We start from the raw sequence: 23,740 nt of genomic DNA on the forward strand, positions 1-23,740 counted from the left end.
ACAATCTTAGTCTATTAATTGATTGAAACACTTATGAATATCTTTGAAAAACAATTTCATATGTTTAATATATTTTTTACAATCTAAGGTCTATTAATGGATTCAAACACTTATGATACCTTTGAAAAACCATTTAATGTGTTCAAATTATATTTTGATATGTTCAATACTTCCTTTACAATCTAAGGTCTATTAATTGATTGAAACACTTATGATATCTTTGAAAAACAATTTAATGTGTTAAAATTGTGTTTTGATAAGTTTAATACTTATTTCATTTACAATTTAAGGTTTTATAACCTAGGAAACTATAACAAAGTGAATGTTCTGTATAATAATAGTTCAAAAGTATCTTAACTATTAAAACAAGGGTATTACTTAACTAAATTTTTGCAACTTGTTCTTTTAGCTATTACTTGATTAAAAACACTTATGATATCTTTGAAAACCAATTTCATGTGTGTAAAATTGTGTTTTGATATGTTTAATATTTCTTTTACAATCTTAGTCTATTAATTGATTGAAACACTTATGAATATCTTTGAAAAACAATTTCATGTGTTTAAAATTGTGTTTTCATATGTTCAATATATTTTTTACAATCTAAGGTCTATTAATGGATTCAAACACCTATGATACCTTTGAAAACTCATTTCATGTGTTCAAATTATATTTTGATATGTTCAATACTTTTTTTACAATCTAAGGTCTATTAATTGATTGAAACACTTATGATATCTTTGAAAAACAATTTAATGTGTTAAAATTGTGTTTTTATAAGTTTAATACTTCTTTCATTTACAATCTAAGGTTTTATAACCTAGGAAACTATAACAAAGTGAATGTTCTGTATAATAATAATAGTTTAAAAGTATCTTAACTATTGAAAACAAGCGTATTACTTAACTAAATGTTTGCAACTTGTTCTTTTCGCTATTACTTGATTAAAAACACTTATGATATCTTTGAAAACCAATTTCATGTGTGTAAAATTGTGTTTTGATATGTTTAATATTTCTTTTACAATCTTAGTCTATTAATTGATTGAAACACTTATGAATATCTTTGAAAAACAATTTCATATGTTTAATATATTTTTTACAATCTAAGGTCTATTAATGGATTCAAACACTTATGATACCTTTGAAAAACCATTTCATGTGTTCAAATTATATTTTGATATGTTCAATACTTCTTTTACAATCTAAGGTCTATTAATTGATTGAAACACTTATGATATCTTTGAAAAACAATTTAATGTGTTAAAATTGTGTTTTTATAAGTTTAATACTTCTTTCATTTACAATTTAAGGTTTTATAACCTAGGAAACTATAACAAAGTGAATGTTCTGTATAATAATAGTTCAAAAGTATCTTAACTATTGAAAACAAGCGTATTACTTAACTAAATTTTTGCAACTTGTTCTTTTAGCTATTACTTGATTAAAAACACTTATGATATCTTTGAAAACCAATTTCATGTGTGTAAAATTGTGTTTTGATATGTTTAATATTTCTTTTACAATCTTAGTCTATTAATTGATTGAAACACTTATGAATATCTTTGAAAAACAATTTCATGTGTTTAAAATTGTGTTTTCATATGTTTTAATATATTTTTTACAATCTAAGGTCTATTAATGGATTCAAACACCTATGATACCTTTGAAAAACCATTTCATGTGTTCAAATTATATTTTGATATGTTCAATACTTCTTTTACAATCTAAGGTCTATTAATTGATTGAAACACTTATGATATCTTTGAAAAACAATTTAATGTGTTAAAATTGTGTTTTTATATGTTTAATACTTCTTTCATTTACAATCTAAGGTTTTATAACCTAGGAAACTATAACAAAGTGAATGTTCTGTATAATAATAGTTTAAAAGTATCTTAACTATTGAAAACAAGCGTATTACTTAACTAAATTTTTGCAACTTGTTCTTTTAGCTATTACTTGATTAAAAACACTTATGATATCTTTGAAAACCAATTTCATATGTGTAAAATTGTGTTTTGATATGTTTAATATTTCTTTTACAATCTTAGTCTATTAATTGATTGAAACACTTATGAATATCTTTGAAAAACAATTTCATATGTTTAATATATTTTTTACAATCTAAGGTCTATTAATGGATTCAAACACTTATGATACCTTTGAAAAACCATTTCATGTGTTCAAATTATATTTTGATATGTTCAATACTTCCTTTACAATCTAAGGTCTATTAATTGATTGAAACACTTATGATATCTTTGAAAAACAATTTAATGTGTTAAAATTGTGTTTTGATAAGTTTAATACTTATTTCATTTACAATTTAAGGTTTTATAACCTAGGAAACTATAACAAAGTGAATGCTCTGTATAATAATAGTTCAAAAGTATCTTAACTATTGAAAACAAGGGTATTACTTAACTAAATTTTTGCAACTTGTTCTTTTAGCTATTACTTGATTAAAAACACTTATGATATCTTTGAAAACCAATTTCATGTGTGTAAAATTGTGTTTTGATATGTTTAATATTTCTTTTACAATCTTAGTCTATTAATTGATTGAAACACTTATGAATATCTTTGAAAAACAATTTCATGTGTTTAAAATTGTGTTTTCATATGTTCAATATATTTTTTACAATCTAAGGTCTATTAATGGATTCAAACACCTATGATACCTTTGAAAAATCATTTCATGTGTTCAAATTATATTTTGATATGTTCAATACTTTTTTTACAATCTAAGGTCTATTAATTGATTGAAACACTTATGATATCTTTGAAAAACAATTTAATGTGTTAAAATTGTGTTTTTATAAGTTTAATACTTCTTTCATTTACAATCTAAGGTTTTATAACCTAGGAAACTATAACAAAGTGAATGTTCTGTATAATAATAATAGTTTAAAAGTATCTTAACTATTGAAAACAAGCGTATTACTTAACTAAATGTTTGCAACTTGTTCTTTTCGCTATTAATTGAATGAAAGCACTTATGGTATCTTTGAAAACCAATTTCATGTGTTAAAATTGTGTTTTGATTTCTTTTACAATCTTAGCCTATTAGTTGATTGAAACACTTATGAAGATCTTTGAAAAACAATTTCATGTGTTTAAAATTGTGTTTTCGTATGTTTAATATATGTTTTACAATCTAAGGTCTATTAATTGATTCAAACACTTATGATACCTTTGAAAAACCGTTTCATGTGTTCAAATTGTATTTTGATATGTTCAATACTTCTTTTACAATCTAAGGTCTATTAATTGATTGAAACACTTATGATTTGTTTGAAAAACAATTTCATGTGTTAAAGTTTTGTTTTGATATGTTTAATACTTCTTTCATTTACAATATAAGTATTTATAACCTAGGAAACTATAAGAAAGTGAATGTTCTTCTGTATAATAATAGTTTAAAAGTATCTTAACTATTGAAGACAAGCGTATTACTCAACTAAATGTTTGCAACTTGTTCTTTTCGCTATTACTTGATTGAAAACAATTATGATATCTTTGAAAACCAATTTCATGTGTGTAAAATTGTGTTATGATGTGTTTGATATTTCTTTTACAATCTTAGTCTATTAATTGATTGAAACACTTATGAATATCTTTGAAAAACAATTTCATGTGTTTAAAATTGTGTTTTCATATGTTTAATATATTTTTTACAATCTAAGGTCTATTAATGGATTCAAACACTTATGATACCTTTGAAAAACCATTTCATGTATTCAAATTACATTTTGATATGTTCAATACTTCTTTTACAATCTAAGGTGTATTAATTGATTGAAACACTTATGATATCCTTGAAAAACAATTTCATGTGTTAAAATTGTGTTTTGATATGTTTAATACTTCTTTCATTTACAATCTATGGTTTTATAACCTTGGAAACTATAAGAAAGTGAATGTTCTGTATAATAATAGTTTAAAAGTATCTTAACTATTGAAAACAAGCGTATTACTTAACTAAATGTTTGCAACTTGTTCTTTTCGCTATTACTTGATTAAAAACACTTATGAATATCTTTGAAAACCAATTTCATGTGTGTAAAATTGTGTTTTGATATGTTTAACATTTCTTTTACAATCTTAGTCTATTAATTGATTGAAACACTTATGAATATATTTGAAAAACAATTTCATGTGTTTAAAATTGTGTGTTCATATGTTTAATATATTTTTTACAATCTAAGGTCTATTAATGGATTCAAAAACTTATGATACCTTTGAAAAACCATTTCATGTATTCAAATTACATTTTGATATGTTCAATACTTCTTTTACAATCTAAGGTCTACTAATTGATTGAAACACTTATGATATCTTTGAAAAACAATTTAATGTGTTAAAATTGTGTTTTTATAAGTTTAATACTTCTTTCATTTACAATTTAAGGTTTTATAACCTAGGAAACTATAACAAAGTGAATGTTCTGTATAATAATAGTTCAAAAGTATCTTAACTATTGAAAACAAGCGTATTACTTAACTAAATTTTTGCAACTTGTTCTTTTAGCTATTACTTGATTAAAAACACTTATGATATCTTTGAAAACCAATTTTATGTGTGTAAAATTGTGTTTTGATATGTTTAATATTTCTTTTACAATCTTAGTCTATTAATTGATTGAAACACTTATGAATATCTTTGAAAAACAATTTCATGTGTTTAAAATTGTGTTTTCATATGTTCAATATATTTTTTACAATCTAAGGTCTATTAATGGATTCAAAAACCTATGATACCTTTGAAAAACCATTTCATGTGTTCAAATTATATTTTGATATGTTCAATACTTCTTTTACAATCTAAGGTCTATTAATTGATTGAAACACTTATGATATCTTTGAAAAACAATTTAATGTGTTAAAATTGTGTTTTGATAAGTTTAATACTTCTTTCATTTACAATCTAAGGTTTTATAACCTAGGAAACTACAACAAAGTGAATGTTCTGTATAATAATAGTTTAAAAGTATCTTAACTATTGAAAACAAGCGTATTACTTAACTAAATTTTTGCAACTTGTTCTTTTAGCTATTACTTGATTAAAAACACTTATGATATCTTTGAAAACCAATTTCATGTGTGTAAAATTGTGTTTTGATACGTTTAATATTTCTTTTACAATCTTAGTCTATTAATTGATTGAAACACTTATGAATATCTTTGAAAGACAATTTCATGTGTTTAAAATTGTGTTTTCATATGTTTAATATATTTTTTACAATCTAAGGTCTATTAATGGATTCAAAAACCTATGATACCTTTGAAAAACCATTTCATGTGTTCAAATTATATTTTGATATGTTCAATACTTCTTTTACAATCTAAGGTCTATTAATTGATTGAAACACTTATGATATCTTTGAAAAACAATTTAATGTGTTAAATTGTGTTTTTATATGTTTAATACTTCTTTCTTTTACAATCTAAGGTTTTATAACCTTGGAAACTATAAGAAAGTAAATGTTTTGTATAATAATAGTTTAAAAGTATCGTAACTATTGAAAACAAGCGTATTACTGAACTAAATGTTTGCAACTTTTTCTTTTCGCTATTAATTGATTGAAAACACTTATGATATCTTTGGAAACCAATTTCATGTGTGTAAAATTGTGTTTTGATATGTTTAATAATTCTTTTACAATCTTAGTCTATTAATTGATTGAAACACTTATGAATATCTTTGAAAAACAATTTCATGTATTTAAAATTTTGTTTTCATATGTTTAATATATTTTTTACAATCTAAGGTCTATTAATGGATTCAAAAACTTATGATACCTTTGAAAAACCATTTCATGTATTCAAATTACATTTTGATATGTTCAATACTTCTTTTACAATCTAAGGTCTACTAATTGATTGAAACACTTATGATATCTTTGAAAAACAATTTAATGTGTTAAAATTGTGTTTTTATAAGTTTAATACTTCTTTCATTTACAATTTAAGGTTTTATAACCTAGGAAACTATAACAAAGTGAATGTTCTGTATAATAATAGTTCAAAAGTATCTTAACTATTGAAAACAAGCGTATTACTTAACTAAATTTTTGCAACTTGTTCTTTTAGCTATTACTTGATTAAAAACACTTATGATATCTTTGAAAACCAATTTTATGTGTGTAAAATTGTGTTTTGATATGTTTAATATTTCTTTTACAATCTTAGTCTATTAATTGATTGAAACACTTATGAATATCTTTGAAAAACAATTTCATGTGTTTAAAATTGTGTTTTCATATGTTCAATATATTTTTTACAATCTAAGGTCTATTAATGGATTCAAAAACCTATGATACCTTTGAAAAACCATTTCATGTGTTCAAATTATATTTTGATATGTTCAATACTTCTTTTACAATCTAAGGTCTATTAATTGATTGAAACACTTATGATATCTTTGAAAAACAATTTAATGTGTTAAAATTGTGTTTTGATAAGTTTAATACTTCTTTCATTTACAATCTAAGGTTTTATAACCTAGGAAACTACAACAAAGTGAATGTTCTGTATAATAATAGTTTAAAAGTATCTTAACTATTGAAAACAAGCGTATTACTTAACTAAATTTTTGCAACTTGTTCTTTTAGCTATTACTTGATTAAAAACACTTATGATATCTTTGAAAACCAATTTCATGTGTGTAAAATTGTGTTTTGATACGTTTAATATTTCTTTTACAATCTTAGTCTATTAATTGATTGAAACACTTATGAATATCTTTGAAAGACAATTTCATGTGTTTAAAATTGTGTTTTCATATGTTTAATATATTTTTTACAATCTAAGGTCTATTAATGGATTCAAAAACCTATGATACCTTTGAAAAACCATTTCATGTGTTCAAATTATATTTTGATATGTTCAATACTTCTTTTACAATCTAAGGTCTATTAATTGATTGAAACACTTATGATATCTTTGAAAAACAATTTAATGTGTTAAATTGTGTTTTTATATGTTTAATACTTCTTTCTTTTACAATCTAAGGTTTTATAACCTTGGAAACTATAAGAAAGTAAATGTTTTGTATAATAATAGTTTAAAAGTATCGTAACTATTGAAAACAAGCGTATTACTGAACTAAATGTTTGCAACTTTTTCTTTTCGCTATTAATTGATTGAAAACACTTATGATATCTTTGGAAACCAATTTCATGTGTGTAAAATTGTGTTTTGATATGTTTAATAATTCTTTTACAATCTTAGTCTATTAATTGATTGAAACACTTATGAATATCTTTGAAAAACAATTTCATGTATTTAAAATTTTGTTTTCATATGTTTAATATATTTTTTACAATCTAAGGTCTATTAATGGATTCAAACACTTATGATACCTTTGAAAAACCATTTCATGTGTTTAAATTATATTTTGATATGTTCAATACTTCTTTTACCATCTAAGGTCTATTAATTGATTGAAACACTTATGATATCTTTGAAAAACAATTTAATGTGTTAAAATTGTGATTTTATAAGTTTAATACTTCTTTCATTTACAATCTAAGGTTTTATAACCTAGGAAACTATAACAAAGTGAATGTTCTGTATAATAATAATAGTTTAAAAGTATCGTAACTATTGAAAACAAGCGTATTACTTAACTAAATGTTTGCAACTTGTTCTTTTTGCTATTACTTGATTAAAAACACTTATGATATCTTTGAAAACCAATTTCATGTGTGTAAAATTGTGTTTTGATATGTTTAATATTTCTTTTACAATCTTAGTCTATTAATTGATTGAAACACTTATGAATATCTTTGAAAAACAATTTCATGTGTTTAAAATTGTGTTTTCATATGTTTAATATATTTTTTACAATCTAAGGTCTATTAATGGATTCAAACACCTATGATACCTTCGAAAAATCATTTCATGTGTTCATATTATATTTTGATATGTTCAATACTTTTTTTACAATCTAAGGTCTATTAATTGATTGAAACACTTATGATATCTTTGAAAAACAATTTAATGTGTTAAAATTGTGTTTTAATAAGTTTAATACTTCTTTCATTTACAATCTAAGGTTTTATAACCTAGGAAACTACAACAAAGTGAATGTTCTGTATAATAATAGTTTAAAAGTATCTTAACTATTGAAAACAAGCGTATTACTTAACTAAATTTTTGCAACTTGTTCTTTTAGCTATTACTTGATTAAAAACACTTATGATATCTTTGAAAACCAATTTTATGTGTGTAAAATTGTGTTTTGATACGTTTAATATTTCTTTTACAATCTTAGTCTATTAATTGATTGAAACAATTATGAATATCTTTGAAAAACAATTTCATGTATTTAAAATTTTGTTTTCATATGTTTAATATATTTTTTACAATCTAAGGTCTATTAATGGATTCAAACACTTATGATACCTTTGAAAAACCATTTCATGTGTTTAAATTATATTTTGATATGTTCAATACTTCTTTTACCATCTAAGGTCTATTAATTGATTGAAACACTTATGATATCTTTGAAAAACAATTTAATGTGTTAAAATTGTGTTTTGATAAGTTTAATACTTCTTTCATTTAAAATCTAAGGTTTTATAACCTAGGAAACTATAACAAAGTGAATGTTCTGTATAATAATAGTTTAAAAGTATCTTAACTATTGAAAACAAGCGTATTACTTAACTAAATTTTTGCAACTTGTTCTTTTAGCTATTACTTGATTAAAAACACTTATGATATCTTTGAAAACCAATTTCATGTGTGTAAAATTTTGTTTTGATATGTTTGATATTTCTTTTACAATCTTAGTCTATTAATTAATTGAAACACTTATGAATATCTTTGAAAAACAATTTCATGTGTTTAAAATTATGTTTTCATATGTTTAATATATTTTTTACAATCTAAGGTCTATTAATGGATTCAAACACCTATGATACCTTTGAAATATCATTTCATGTGTTCAAATTATATTTTGATATGTTAAATACTTTTTTTACAATCTAAGGTCTATTAATTGATTGAAACACTTATGATATCTTTGAAAAACAATTTAATGTGTTAAAATTGTGTTTTGATAAGTTTAATACTTCTTTCATTTACAATCTAAGGTTTTATAACCTAGGAAACTATAACAAAGTGAATGTTCTGTATAATAATAATAGTTTAAAAGTATCTTAACTATTGAAAACAAGCGTATTACTTAACTAAATGTTTGCAACTTGTTCTTTTCGCTATTACTTGATTAAAAACACTTATGATATCTTTGAAAACCAATTTCATGTGTGTAAAATTGTGTTTTGATATGTTTAATATTTCTTTTACAATCTTAGTCTATTAATTGATTGAAACACTTATGAATATCTTTGAAAAACAATTTCATGTATTTAAACTTGTGTTTTCATATGTTTAATATATTTTTTACAATCTAAGGTCTATTAATGGATTCAAACACCTATGATACCTTTGAAAAACCATTTCATGTATTAAAATTACATTTTAATATGTTCAATACTTCTTTTACAATCTAAGGTCTATTAATTGATTGAAACACTTATGATCTTTGAAAAACAATTTAATGTGTTAAAATTGTGTTTTTATATGTTTAATACTTCTTTCATTTACAATCTAAGGTTTTATAACCTTGGAAACTATAAGAAAGTAAATGTTCTGTATAATAATAGTTTAAAAGTATCTTAACTATTGAAAACAAGAGGATTAACTAAATGTTTGCAACTTGTTCTTTTCGCTATTACTTCATTGAAAACACTTATGATATCTCTGAAAACCAATTTCATGTGTGTAAAATTTTGATTTGATATGTTTAACATTTCTTTTACAATCTTAGTCTATTAATTGATTGAAACACTTATGAATATCTTTGAAAAACAATTTCATGTATTTAAAATTTTGTTTTCATATGTTTAATATATGTTTTACAATCTAAGGTCTATTAATGGATTCAAACACTTATGATACCTTTGAAAAACCATTTCATGTGTTCAAATTATATTTTGATATGTTCAATACTTCTTTTACAATCTAAGGTCTATTAATTGATTGAAACACTTATGATATCTTTGAAAAACAATTTAATGTGTTAAAATTGTGTTTTGATAAGTTTAATACTTCTTTCAAGTACAATCTAAGGTTTTATAACCTAGGAAACTATAACAAAGTGAATGTTCTGTATAATAATAGTTTAAAAGTATCTTAACTATTGAAAACAAGAGGATTAACTAAATGTTTGCAACTTGTTCTTTTCGCTATTACTTCATTGAAAACACTTATGATATCTTTGAAAACCAATTTCATGTGTGTAAAATTGTGTTTTGATATGTTTAATATTTCTTTTACAATCTTAGTCTATTAATTGATTGAAACACTTATAATATCTTTGAAAAACAATTTCATGTGTTTAAAATTGTGTTTTCATATGTTTAATATATTTTTTACAATCTAAGGTCTATTAATGGATTCAAACACTTATGATACCTTTGAAAAACCATTTCATGTGTTCAAATTATATTTTGATATGTTCAATACTTCTTTTACAATCTAAGGTCTATTAATTGATTGAAACACTTATGATATCTTTGAAAAACAATTTAATGTGTTAAAATTGTGTTTTGATAAGTTTAATACTTCTTTCATTTACAATCTAAAGTTTTCTAACCTAGGAAACTCTAACAAAGTCAATGTTCTGTATAATAATAGTTTAAAAGTATCATCACTATTAAAAACAAGCGTATTACTTAACTAAATGTTTGCAACTTGTTCTTTTCGCTATTACTTGATTTAAAACACTTATGATACCTTTGAAAACCAATTTCATGTGTGTAAAAATTGTGTTTTGATATGTTTAATATTTCTTTTACAATCTTAGTCTATTAATTGATTGAAACACTTATGAATATCTTTGAAAAACAATTTCATGTGTTTAAAATTGTGTTTTCATATGTTTAATATATTTTTTACAATCTAAGGTCTATTAATGGATTCAAACACTTATGATACCTTTGAAAAACCATTTCATGTGTTCAAATTATATTTTGATATGTTCAATACTTCTTTTACAATCTAAGGTCTATTAATTGATTGAAACACTTATGATATCTTTGAAAAACAATTTAATTTGTTAAAATTGTGTTTTGATAAGTTTAATACTTCTTTCAGTTACAATCTATGGTTTTATAACCTAGGAAACTCTAATAAAGTAAATGTTCTGTATAATAATAGTTTAAAAGTATCTTAACTATTGAAAACAAGAGGATTAACTAAATGTTTGCAACTTGTTCTTTTCGCTATTACTTGATTGAAAACACTTATGATATCTCTGAAAACCAATTTCATGTGTGTAAAATTTTGATTTGATATGTTTAACATTTCTTTTACAATCTTAGTCTATTAATTGATTGAAACACTTATGAATATCTTTGAAAAACAATTTCATGTATTTAAAATTTTGTTTTCATATGTTTAATATATTTTTTACAATCTAAGGTCTATTAATGGATTCAAACACTTATGATACCTTTGAAAAACCATTTCATGTGTTCAAATTATATTTTGATATGTTCAATACTTCTTTTACAATCTAAGGTCTATTAATTGATTGAAACACTTATGATATCTTTGAAAAACAATTTAATGTGTTAAAATTGTGTTTTGATAAGTTTAATACTTCTTTCATTTACAATCTAAGGTTTTATAACCTAGGAAACTATAACAAAGTGAATGTTCTGTATAATAATAGTTTAAAAGTATCTTAACTATTAAAAACAAGCGTATTACTTAACTAAATGTTTGCAACTTGTTCTTTTCGCTATTACTTGATTAAAAACACTTATGATATCTTTGAAAACCAATTTCATGTGTGTAAAATTGTGTTTTGATATGTTTAATAATTCTTTTACAATCTTAGTCTATTAATTGATTGAAACACTTATGAATATCTTTGAAAAACAATTTCATGTGTTTAAAATTGTGTTTTCATATGTTTAATATATTTTTTACAATCTAAGGTCTATTAATGGATTCAAACACTTATGATACCTTTGAAAAACCATTTCATGTATTCAAATTATATTTTGATATGTTCAATACTTCTTTTACAATCTAAGGTGTATTAATTGATTGAAACATTTATCATATCTTTGAAAAACAATTTCATGTGTTAAAATTGTGTTTTGATAAGTTTAATACTTCTTTCATTTATAATCTAAGGTTTTATAACCTAGGAAACTATAACAAAGAGAATGTTCTGTATAATAATAATAGTTTAAAAGTATCTTAACTATTGAAAACAAGCGTATTACTTAACTAAATTTTTGCAACTTGTTCTTTTAGCTATTACTTGATTAAAAACACTTATGATATCTTTGAAAACCAATTTCATGTGTGTAAAATTGTGTTTTGATATGTTTAATATTTCTTTTACAATCTTAGTCTATTAATTGATTGAAACACTTATGAATATCTTTGAAAAACAATTTCATGTGTTTAAAATTGTGTTTTCATATGTTTAATATATTTTTTACAATCTAAGGTCTATTAATGGATTCAAACACCTATGATACCTTTGAAAAATCATTTCATGTGTTCAAATTATATTTTGATATGTTCAATACTTCTTTTACAATCTAAGGTCTATTAATTGATTGAAACACTTATGATATCTTTGAAAAACAATTTAATGTGTTAAAATTGTGTTTTGATAAGTTTAATACTTCTTTCATTTACAATCTAAGGTTTTATAACCTAGGAAACTATAACAAAGTGAATGTTCTGTATAATAATAATAGTTTAAAAGTATCTTAACTATTGAAAACAAGCGTATTACTTAACTAAATGTTTGCAACTTGTTCTTTTCGCTATTACTTGATTAAAAACACTTATGATATCTTTGAAAACCAATTTCATGTGTGTAAAATTGTGTTTTGATATGTTTAATATTTCTTTTACAATCTTAGTCTATTAATTGATTGAAACACTTATGAATATCTTTGAAAAACAATTTCATGTGTTTAAAATTGTGTTTTCATATGTTTAATATATTTTTTACAATCTAAGGTCTATTAATGGATTCAAAAACCTATGATACCTTTGAAAAACCATTTCATGTGTTCAAATTATATTTTGATATGTTCAATACTTCTTTTACAATCTAAGGTCTATTAATTGATTGAAACACTTATGATATCTTTGAAAAACAATTTAATGTGTTAAAATTGTGTTTTTATATGTTTAATACTTCTTTCATTTACAATCTAAGGTTTTATAACCTCCTTGGAAACTATAAGAAAGTAAATGTTCTGTATAATAATAGTTTAAAAGTATCGTAACTATTGAAAACAAGCGTATTACTGAACTAAATGTTTGCAACTCTTTCTTTTCGCTATTAATTGATTGAAAACACTTATGATATCTTTGGAAACCAATTTCATGTGTGTAAAATTGTGTTTTGATATGTTTAATAATTCTTTTACAATCTTAGTCTATTAATTGATTGAAACACTTATGAATATCTTTGAAAATCAATTTCATGTATTTAAAATTTTGTTTTCATATGTTTAATATATTTTTTACAATCTAAGGTCTATTAATGGATTCAAACACTTATGATACCTTTGAAAAACCATTTCATGTGTTCAAATTATATTTTGATATGTTCAATACTTCTTTTACAATCTAAGGTCTATTAATTGATTGAAACACTTATGATATCTTTGAAAAACAATTTAATTTGTTAAAATTGTGTTTTGATAAGTTTAATACTTCTTTCAGTTACAATCTATGGTTTTATAACCTAGGAAACTCTAATAAAGTAAATGTTCTGTATAATAATAGTTTAAAAGTATCTTAACTATTGAAAACAAGAGGATTAACTAAATGTTTGCAACTTGTTCTTTTCGCTATTACTTGATTGAAAACACTTATGATATCTCTGAAAACCAATTTCATGTGTGTAAAATTTTGATTTGATATGTTTAACATTTCTTTTACAATCTTAGTCTATTAATTGATTGAAACACTTATGAATATCTTTGAAAAACAATTTCATGTATTTAAAATTTTGTTTTCATATGTTTAATATATTTTTTACAATCTAAGGTCTATTAATGGATTCAAACACTTATGATACCTTTGAAAAATCATTTCATGTGTTCAAATTATATTTTGATATGTTCAATACTTCTTTTACAATCTAAGGTCTATTAATTGACTGAAACACTTATGATATCTTTGAAAAACAATTTAATGTGTTAAAATTGTGTTTTGATAAGTTTAATACTTCTTTCATTTACAATCTAAGGTTTTATAACCTAGGAAACTATAACAAAGTGAATGTTCTGTATAATAATAGTTTAAAAGTATCTTAACTATTAAAAACAAGCGTATTACTTAACTAAATGTTTGCAACTTGTTCTTTTCGCTATTATTTGATTAAAAACACTTATGATATCTTTGAAAACCAATTTCATGTGTGTAAAATTGTGTTTTGATATGTTTAATAATTCTTTTACAATCTTAGTCTATTAATTAATTGAAACACTTATGAATATCTTTGAAAAACAATTTCATGTGTTTAAAATTGTGTTTTCATATGTTTAATATATTTTTTACAATCTAAGGTCTATTAATGGATTCAAACACTTATGATACCTTTGAAAAACCATTTCATGTATTCAAATTATATTTTGATATGTTCAATACTTCTTTTACAATCTAAGGTCTATTAATTGATTGAAACATTTATTATATCTTTGAAAAACAATTTCATGTGTTAAAATTGTGTTTTGATAAGTTTAATACTTCTTTCATTTATAATCTAAGGTTTTATAACCTAGGAAACTATAACAAAGAGAATGTTCTGTATAATAATAATAGTTTAAAAGTATCTTAACTATTGAAAACAAGCGTATTACTTAACTAAATTTTTGCAACTTGTTCTTTTAGCTATTACTTGATTAAAAACACTTATGATATCTTTGAAAACCAATTTCATGTGTGTAAAATTGTGTTTTGATATGTTTAATATTTCTTTTACAATCTTAGTCTATTAATTGATTGGAACACTTATGAATATCTTTGAAAAACAATTTCATGTGTTTAAAATTGTGTTTTCATATGTTTAATATATTTTTTACAATCTAAGGTCTATTAATGGATTCAAACACCTATGATACCTTTGAAAAATCATTTCATGTGTTCAAATTATATTTTGATATGTTCAATACTTCTTTTACAATCTAAGGTCTATTAATTGATTGAAACACTTATGATATCTTTGAAAAACAATTTAATGTGTTAAAATTGTGTTTTGATAAGTTTAATACTTCTTTCATTTACAATCTAAGGTTTTATAACCTAGGAAACTATAACAAAGTGAATGTTCTGTATAATAATAATAGTTTAAAAGTATCTTAACTATTGAAAACAAGCGTATTACTTAACTAAATGTTTGCAACTTGTTCTTTTCGCTATTACTTGATTAAAAACACTTATGATATCTTTGAAAACCAATTTCATGTGTGTAAAATTGTGTTTTGATATGTTTAATATTTCTTTTACAATCTTAGTCTATTAATTGATTGAAACACTTATGAATATCTTTGAAAAACAATTTCATGTGTTTAAAATTTTGTTTTCATATGTTTAATATATTTTTTACAATCTAAGGTCTATTAATGGATTCAAAAACCTATGATACCTTTGAAAAACCATTTCATGTGTTCAAATTATATTTTGATATGTTCAATACTACTTTTACAATCTAAGGTCTATTAATTGATTGAAACACTTATGATATCTTTGAAAAACAATTTAATGTGTTAAAATTGTGTTTTTATATGTTTAATACTTCTTTCATTTACAATCTAAGGTTTTATAACCTTGGAAACTATAAGAAAGTAAATGTTCTGTATAATAATAGTTTAAAAGTATCGTAACTATTGAAAACAAGCGTATTACTGAACTAAATGTTTGCAACTCTTTCTTTTCGCTATTAATTGATTGAAAACACTTATGATATCTTTGGAAACCAATTTCATGTGTGTAAAATTGTGTTTTGATATGTTTAATAATTCTTTTACAATCTTAGTCTATTAATTGATTGAAACACTTATGAATATCTTTGAAAATCAATTTCATGTATTTAAAATTTTGTTTTCATATGTTTAATATATTTTTTACAATCTAAGGTCTATTAATGGATTCAAACACTTATGATACCTTTGAAAAACCATTTCATGTGTTCAAATTATATTTTGATATGTTCAATACTTCTTTTACCATCTAAGGTCTATTAATTGATTGAAACACTTATGATATCTTTGAAAAACAATTTAATGTGTTAAAATTGTGTTTTGATAAGTTTAATATTTCTTTCATTTACAATCTAAGGTTTTATAACCTAGGAAACTATAACAAAGTGAATGTTCTGTATAATAATAGTTTAAAAGTATCTTAACTATTGAAAACAAGCGTATTACTTAACTAAATTTTTGCAACTTGTTCTTTTAGCTATTACTTGATTAAAAACACTTATGATATCTTTGAAAACCAATTTCATGTGTGTAAAATGTTGTTTTGATATGTTTAATATTTCTTTTACAATCTTAGTCTATTAATTGATTGAAACACTTATGAATATCTTTGAAAAACAATTTCATGTATTTAAAATTGTGTTTTCATATGTTTAATATATTTTTTACAATCTAAGGTCTATTAATTGATTCATACACTTATGATACCTTTGAAAAACCATTTCATGTGTTCAAATTATATTTTGATATGTTCAATACTTCTTTTACAATCTAAGGTCTATTAATTGATTGAAACACTTATGATATCTTTGAAAAACAATTTAATGTGTTAAAATTGTGTTTTGATAAGTTTAATACTTCTTTCATTTACAATCTAAGGTTTTATAACCTAGGAAACTATAACAAAGTGAATGTTCTGTATAATAATAATAGTTTAAAAGTATCTTAACTATTGAAAACAAGCGTATTACTTAACTAAATGTTTGCAACTTGTTCTTTTCGCTATTACTTGATTAAAAACACTTATGATATCTTTGAAAACCAATTTCATGTGTGTAAAATTGTGTTTTGATATGTTTAATATTTCTTTTACAATCTTAGTCTATTAATTGATTGAAACACTTATGAATATCTTTGAAAAACAATTTCATGTGTTTAAAATTGTGTTTTCATATGTTTAATATATTTTTTACAATCTAAGGTCTATTAATGGATTCAAACACTTATGATAATACCTTTAAAAAACCATTTCATGTGTTCAAATTATATTTTGATATGTTCAATACTTTTTTTACAATCTAAGGTCTATTAATTGATTGAAACACTTATGATATCTTTGACAAACAATTTAATGTGTTAAAATTGTGTTTTGATAAGTTTTATACTTCTTTCATTTACAATCTAAGAATTTATAACCTAGGAAACTATAACAAAGTGAATGTTCTGTATAATAATAGTTTAAAAGTATCTTAACTATTGAAAACAAGCGGATTAGTTAACTAAATGTTTGCAACTTGTTCTTTTTGCTATTACTTGATTGAAAACACTTATGATATCTCTGAAAACCAATTTCATGTGTGTAAAATTTTGATTTGATATGTTTAACATTTCTTTTACAATCTTAGTCTATTAATTGATTGAAACACTTATGAATATATTTGAAAAACAATTTCATGTGTTTCAAATTGTGTTTTCATATGTTTAATATATTTTTTAAAATCTAAGGTCTATTAATGGATTCAAACACTTATGATACCTTTGAAAAACCATTTCATGTGTTCAAATTATATTTTGATATGTTCAATACTTCTTTTACAATCTAAGGTCTATTAATTGATTGAAACACTTATGATATCTTTGAAAAACAATTTAATTTGTTAAAATTGTGTTTTGATAAGTTTAATACTTCTTTCAGTTACAATCTAAGGTTTTATAACCTAGGAAACTCTAACAAAGTGAATGTTCTGTATATTAATAGTTTAAAAGTATCTTAACTATTGAAAACAAGAGGATTACTTAACTAAATGTTTGCAACTTGTTCTTTTCACTATTACTTGATTGAAAACACTTATGATATCTCTGAAAACCAATTTCATGTGTGTAAAATTTTGATTTGATATGTTTAACATTTCTTTTACAATCTTAGTCTATTAATTGATTGAAACACTTGTGAATATCTTTGAAAAACAATTTCATGTGTTTAAAATTGTGTATTCATATGTTTAATATATTTTTTACAATCTAAGGTCTATTAATGGATTCAAACACTTATGATACCTTTGAAAAACCATTTCATGTGTTCAAATTATATTTTGATAAGTTCAATACTTCTTTTACAATCTAATGTCTATTAATTGATTGAGACACTTATGATATCTTTGAAAAACAATTTAATGTGTTAAAATTGTGTTTTGATAAGTTTAATACTTCTTTCATTTACAATCTAAGGTTTTATAACCTAGGAAACTATAACAAAGTGAATGTTCTGTATAATAATAATAGTTTAAAAGTATCTTAACTATTGAAAACAAGCGTATTACTTAACTAAATGTTTGCAACTTGTTCTTTTCGCTATTACTTGATTAAAAACACTTATGATTTCTTTGAAAACCAATTTCATGTGTGTAAAATTGTGTTTTGATATGTTTAATATTTCTTTTACAATCTTAGTCTATTAATTGATTGAAACACTTATGAATATCTTTGAAAAACAATTTCATGTGTTTATAATTGTGTTTTCATATGTTTAATATATTTTTTACAATCTAAGGTCTATTAATGGATTCAAACACTTATGATAATACCTTTAAAAAACCATTTCATGTGTTCAAATTATATTTTGATATGTTCAATACTTCTTTTACAATCTAAGGTCTATTAATTGATTGAAACACTTATGATATCTTTGAAAAACAATTTAATTTGTTAAAATTGTGTTTTGATAAGTTTAATACTTCTTTCATTTACAATCTAAGGTTTTATAACCTAGGAAACTCTAACAAAGTGAATGTTCTGTATAATAATAGTTTAAAAGTATCTTAACTATTGAAAACAAGCGGATTACTTAACTAAATGTTTGCAACTTGTTCTTTTCGCTATTAATTGATTGAAAACACTTATGATATCTCTGAAAACCAATTTCATGTGTGTAAAATTTTGATTTGATATGTTTAACATTTCTTTTACAATCTTAGTCTATTAATTGATTGAAACACTTATGAATATCTTTGAAAAACAATTTTATGTGTTTAAAATTGTGTTTTCATATGTTTAATATATTATTTACAATCTAAGGTCTATTAATGGATTCAAACACTTATGATACCTTTGAAAAACCATTTAATGTGTTCAAATTATATTTTGATATGTTGAATACTTCTTTTACAATCTAAGGTCTATTAATTGATGGAAACACTTATGATATCTTTGAAAAAAAATTTAATGTGTTAAAATTGTGTTTCGATAAGTTTAATACTTCTTTCATTTACAATCTAAGGTTTTATAACCTAGGAAACTATAACAAAGTGAATGTTCTGTATAATAATAGTTTAAAAGAATCTTAACTATTGAAAACAAGCGTATTACTTAACTAAATGTTTGCAACTTGTTCTTTTCGCTATTACTTGATTAAAAACACTTATGATATCTTTGAAAACCAATTTCATGTGTGTAAAATTGTGTTTTGATATGTTTAATATTTCTTTTACAATCTTAGTCTATTAATTGATTGAAACACTTATGAATATCTTTGAAAAACAATTTCATGTGTTTAAAATTGTGTTTTCATATGTTTAATATATTTTTTACAATCTAAGGTCTATTAATGGATTCAAACACTTATGATACCTTTGAAAAACCATTTCATGTGTTCATATTATATTTTGATATGTTCAATACGTTTTTTACAATCTAAGGTCTACTAATTGATTGAAACACTTATGATATCTTTTTGAAAAACAATTTAATTTGTTAAAATTGTGTTTTGATAAGTTTAATACTTCTTTCATTTACAATCTAAGGTTTTATAACCTAGGAAACTCTAACAAAGTGAATGTTCTGTATAATAATAGTTTAAAAGTATCTTAACTATTGAAAACAAGCGGATTACTTAACTAAATGTTTGCAACTTGTTCTTTTCGCTATTAATTGATTGAAAACACTTATGATATCTCTGAAAACCAATTTCATGGGTGTAAAATTTTGATTTGATATGTTTAACATTTCTTTGACAATCTTAGTCTATTAATTGATTGAAACACTTATGAATATCTTTGAAAAACAATTTCATGTGTTTAAAATTGTGTTTTCATATGTTTAATATATTATTTACAATCTAAGGTCTATTAATGGATTCAAACACTTATGATACCTTTGAAAAACCATTTAATGTGTTTAAATTATATTTTGATATGTTCAATACTTCTTTTACAATCTAAGGTCTATTAATTGATGGAAACACTTATGATATCTTTGAAAAAAAATTTAATGTGTTAAAATTGTGTTTCGATAAGTTTAATACTTCTTTCATTTACAATCTAAGGTTTTATAACCTAGGAAACTATAACAAAGTGAATGTTCTGTATAATAATAGTTTAAAAGAATCTTAACTATTGAAAACAAGCGTATTACTTAACTAAATGTTTGTAACTTGTTCTTTTAGCTATTACTTGATTAAAAACAATTATGATATCTTTGAAAACCAATTTCATGTGTGTAAAATTGTGTTTTGATATGTTTAATATTTCTTTTACAATCTTAGTCTATTAATTGATTGAAACACTTATGAATATCTTTGAAAAACAATTTCATGTGTTTAAAATTGTGTTTTCATATGTTTAATATATTTTTTACAATCTAAGGTCTATTAATGGATTCAAACACTTATGATACCTTTGAAAAACCATTTCATGTGTTCATATTATATTTTGATATGTTCAATACTTCTTTTACAATCTAAGGTCTATTAATTGATTGAAACACTTATGATATCTTTGAAAAAAAATTTAATGTGTTAAAATTGTGTTTCGATAAGTTTAATACTTCTTTCATTGACAATCTAAGGTTTTATAACCTAGGAAACTATAACAAAGTGAATGTTCTGTATAATAATAGTTTAAAATAATCTTAACTATTGAAAACAAGCGTATTACTTAACTAAATGTTTGCAACTTGTTCTTTTAGCTATGACTTGATTAAAAACACTTATGATATCTTTGAAAACCAATTTCATGTGTGTAAAATTGTGTTTTGATATGTTTAATATTTCTTTTACAATCTTAGTCTATTAATTGATTGAAACACTTATGAATATCTTTGAAAAACAATTTCATGTGTTTAAAATTGTGTTTTCATATGTTTAATATATTTTTTACAATCTAAGGTCTATTAATGGATTCAAACACTTATGATAATACCTTTGAAAAACCATTTCATGTGTTCATATTATATTTTGATATGTTCAATACTTTTTTTACAATCTAAGGTCTACTAATTGATTGAAACACTTATGATATCTTTGAAAAACAATTTAATGTGTTAAAATAGTGTTTTGATATGTTTAATACTTCTTTCATTTACAATCTAAGGTTTTATAACCTAGGAAACTATAAGAAAGTGAATGTTCTGTATAATAATAGTTTAAAAGTATCTTAACTATTGAAAACAAGCGTATTACTTAACTAAATGTTTGCAACTTGTTCTTTTCGCTATTAATTGATTGAAAGCACTTATGATATCTTTGAAAACCAATTTCATGTGTGTAAAATTGTGTTTTGATATGTTTAATATTTCTTTTACAATCTTAGTCTATTAATTGATTGAAACACATATGAATATCTTTGAAAAACAATTTCATGTGTTTAAAATTGTGTTTTCATATGTTTAATATATTTTTTACAATCTAAGGTCTATTAATGGATTCAAACACTTATGATACCTTTGAAAAACCATTTCATGTGTTCAAATTATATTTTGATATGTTCAATACTTCTTTTACAATCTAAGGTCTATTAATTTATTGAAACACTTATGATATCTTTGGAAAACAATTTCATGTGTTAAAATTGTGTTTTGATATGTTTAATACTTCTTTCATTTACAATCTAAGGTTTTATAACCTTGGAAACTATAAGAAAGTGAATGTTCTGTATAATAATAGTTTAAAAGTATCTTAACTATTGAAAACAAGCGTATTACTTAACTAAATGTTTGCAACTTGTTCTTTTCGCTATTAATTGATTGAAAGCACTTATGATATCTTTGAAAACCAATTTCATGTGTGTAAAATTGTGTTTTGATATGTTTAATATTTCTTTTACAATCTTAGTCTATTAATGGATTCAAACACTTATGATACCTTTGAAAAACCATTTCATATGTTCAAATGATATTTTGATATGTTCAATACTTCTTTTACAATCTAAGGTCTATTAATTGATTGAAACACTTATGATATCTTTGAAAAACAATTTAATGTGTTAAAATTGTGTTTTGATAAGTTTAATACTTCTTTCATTTACAATCTAAGGTTTTATAACCTAGGAAACTATAACAAAGTTAATGTTCTGTATAATAATAGTTTAAAAGTATCTTAACTATTGAAAACAAGCGTATTACTTAACTAAATGTTTGCAACTTGTTCTTTTAGCTATTACTTGATTAAAAACACTTATGATATCTTTGAAAACCAATTTCATGTGTGTAAAATTGTGCTTTGATATGTTTAATATTTCTTGTACCGCCCTGGTAGTCGGAAGTGATGACGTGGCATCAAGCTACAGTGTAGGCGTGTTAACGAGACGCCAGGTTGGCAGAAGGAAAGGAAGTCGGGGGGCTCGTGAAGTCGCCAGTTATTAAGTTGGCGTGCTCCGATCTCTAGCACACCAGAACCGGCGGTCACCGGGTTAAAGATGAAGTCGCCAGATGTAAATTCAGGCGACCAAGTGATTAGAGATCGCCGGAGCAAGCACATCGCCGAAGATGAAGGTGGTGCAGATTATGAAGGCGGCCGGCGAGACTACAGGGAAAGTGTGTACGAAGGCACCCTAGCTCGCCAATCCAGTAGAGATCGCATTCCAGGACAGCTATGCACTGAGTAGTATCATGCATAAGTAACTTAGCCAAAGGAGAGTCAGAAGCAGCGCCCAATTCAAGGAGGCTCCAGATGATGGCACGTGTACGACTGGATGCGAGCCACGTGTCCAGGTGTGTAACTGCCAGGAGAGAGAAAGTGCCCAGGTATATAAGGGTTTCCCAACGAACTTTTGAGGTACGCACGTTCAGATTATCTTCTTTACGCTTGCGAGTTCTTGAGTATACTGTGAGAGAGAACATTGCACGGTTCCTTGAGAGTTCTTGAGTGTTACTCTTGAAGTATTTGGTGGTTCAGTCACTGACTTGGGCGTTGGAGTGCGATCGGCCGCAGCGGCGCCGCTCTGTTCTTTTGCAGGTTCTTGAGGTGGATCGTGACGAAGGACGGAGGTTGACGCGGTGCACACGTAAATCCAAGTTTGACGAGGCAAGCTTCAACGTTCTGGTCAACAGGCAGGATCGTCAGGCGCCCACCTGGGACCGTGTAAAACCTGTTCCCATCCACAACGTGAGTTCTTGGAGGTTTTCGTAGTTTTCTGCGTGGTTGTGTGCTGGTGCAACCATTGTTCGCTGTTCGTTTGAAGATTTGTTCGGTGATTTCGCGTTTTCCACC

This window comes from Phaseolus vulgaris, chromosome 7, assembly GCF_051622355.1.
Source record: "Phaseolus vulgaris cultivar YP4 chromosome 7, ASM5162235v1, whole genome shotgun sequence".
Lineage (NCBI taxonomy): Eukaryota > Viridiplantae > Streptophyta > Magnoliopsida > Fabales > Fabaceae > Phaseolus > Phaseolus vulgaris.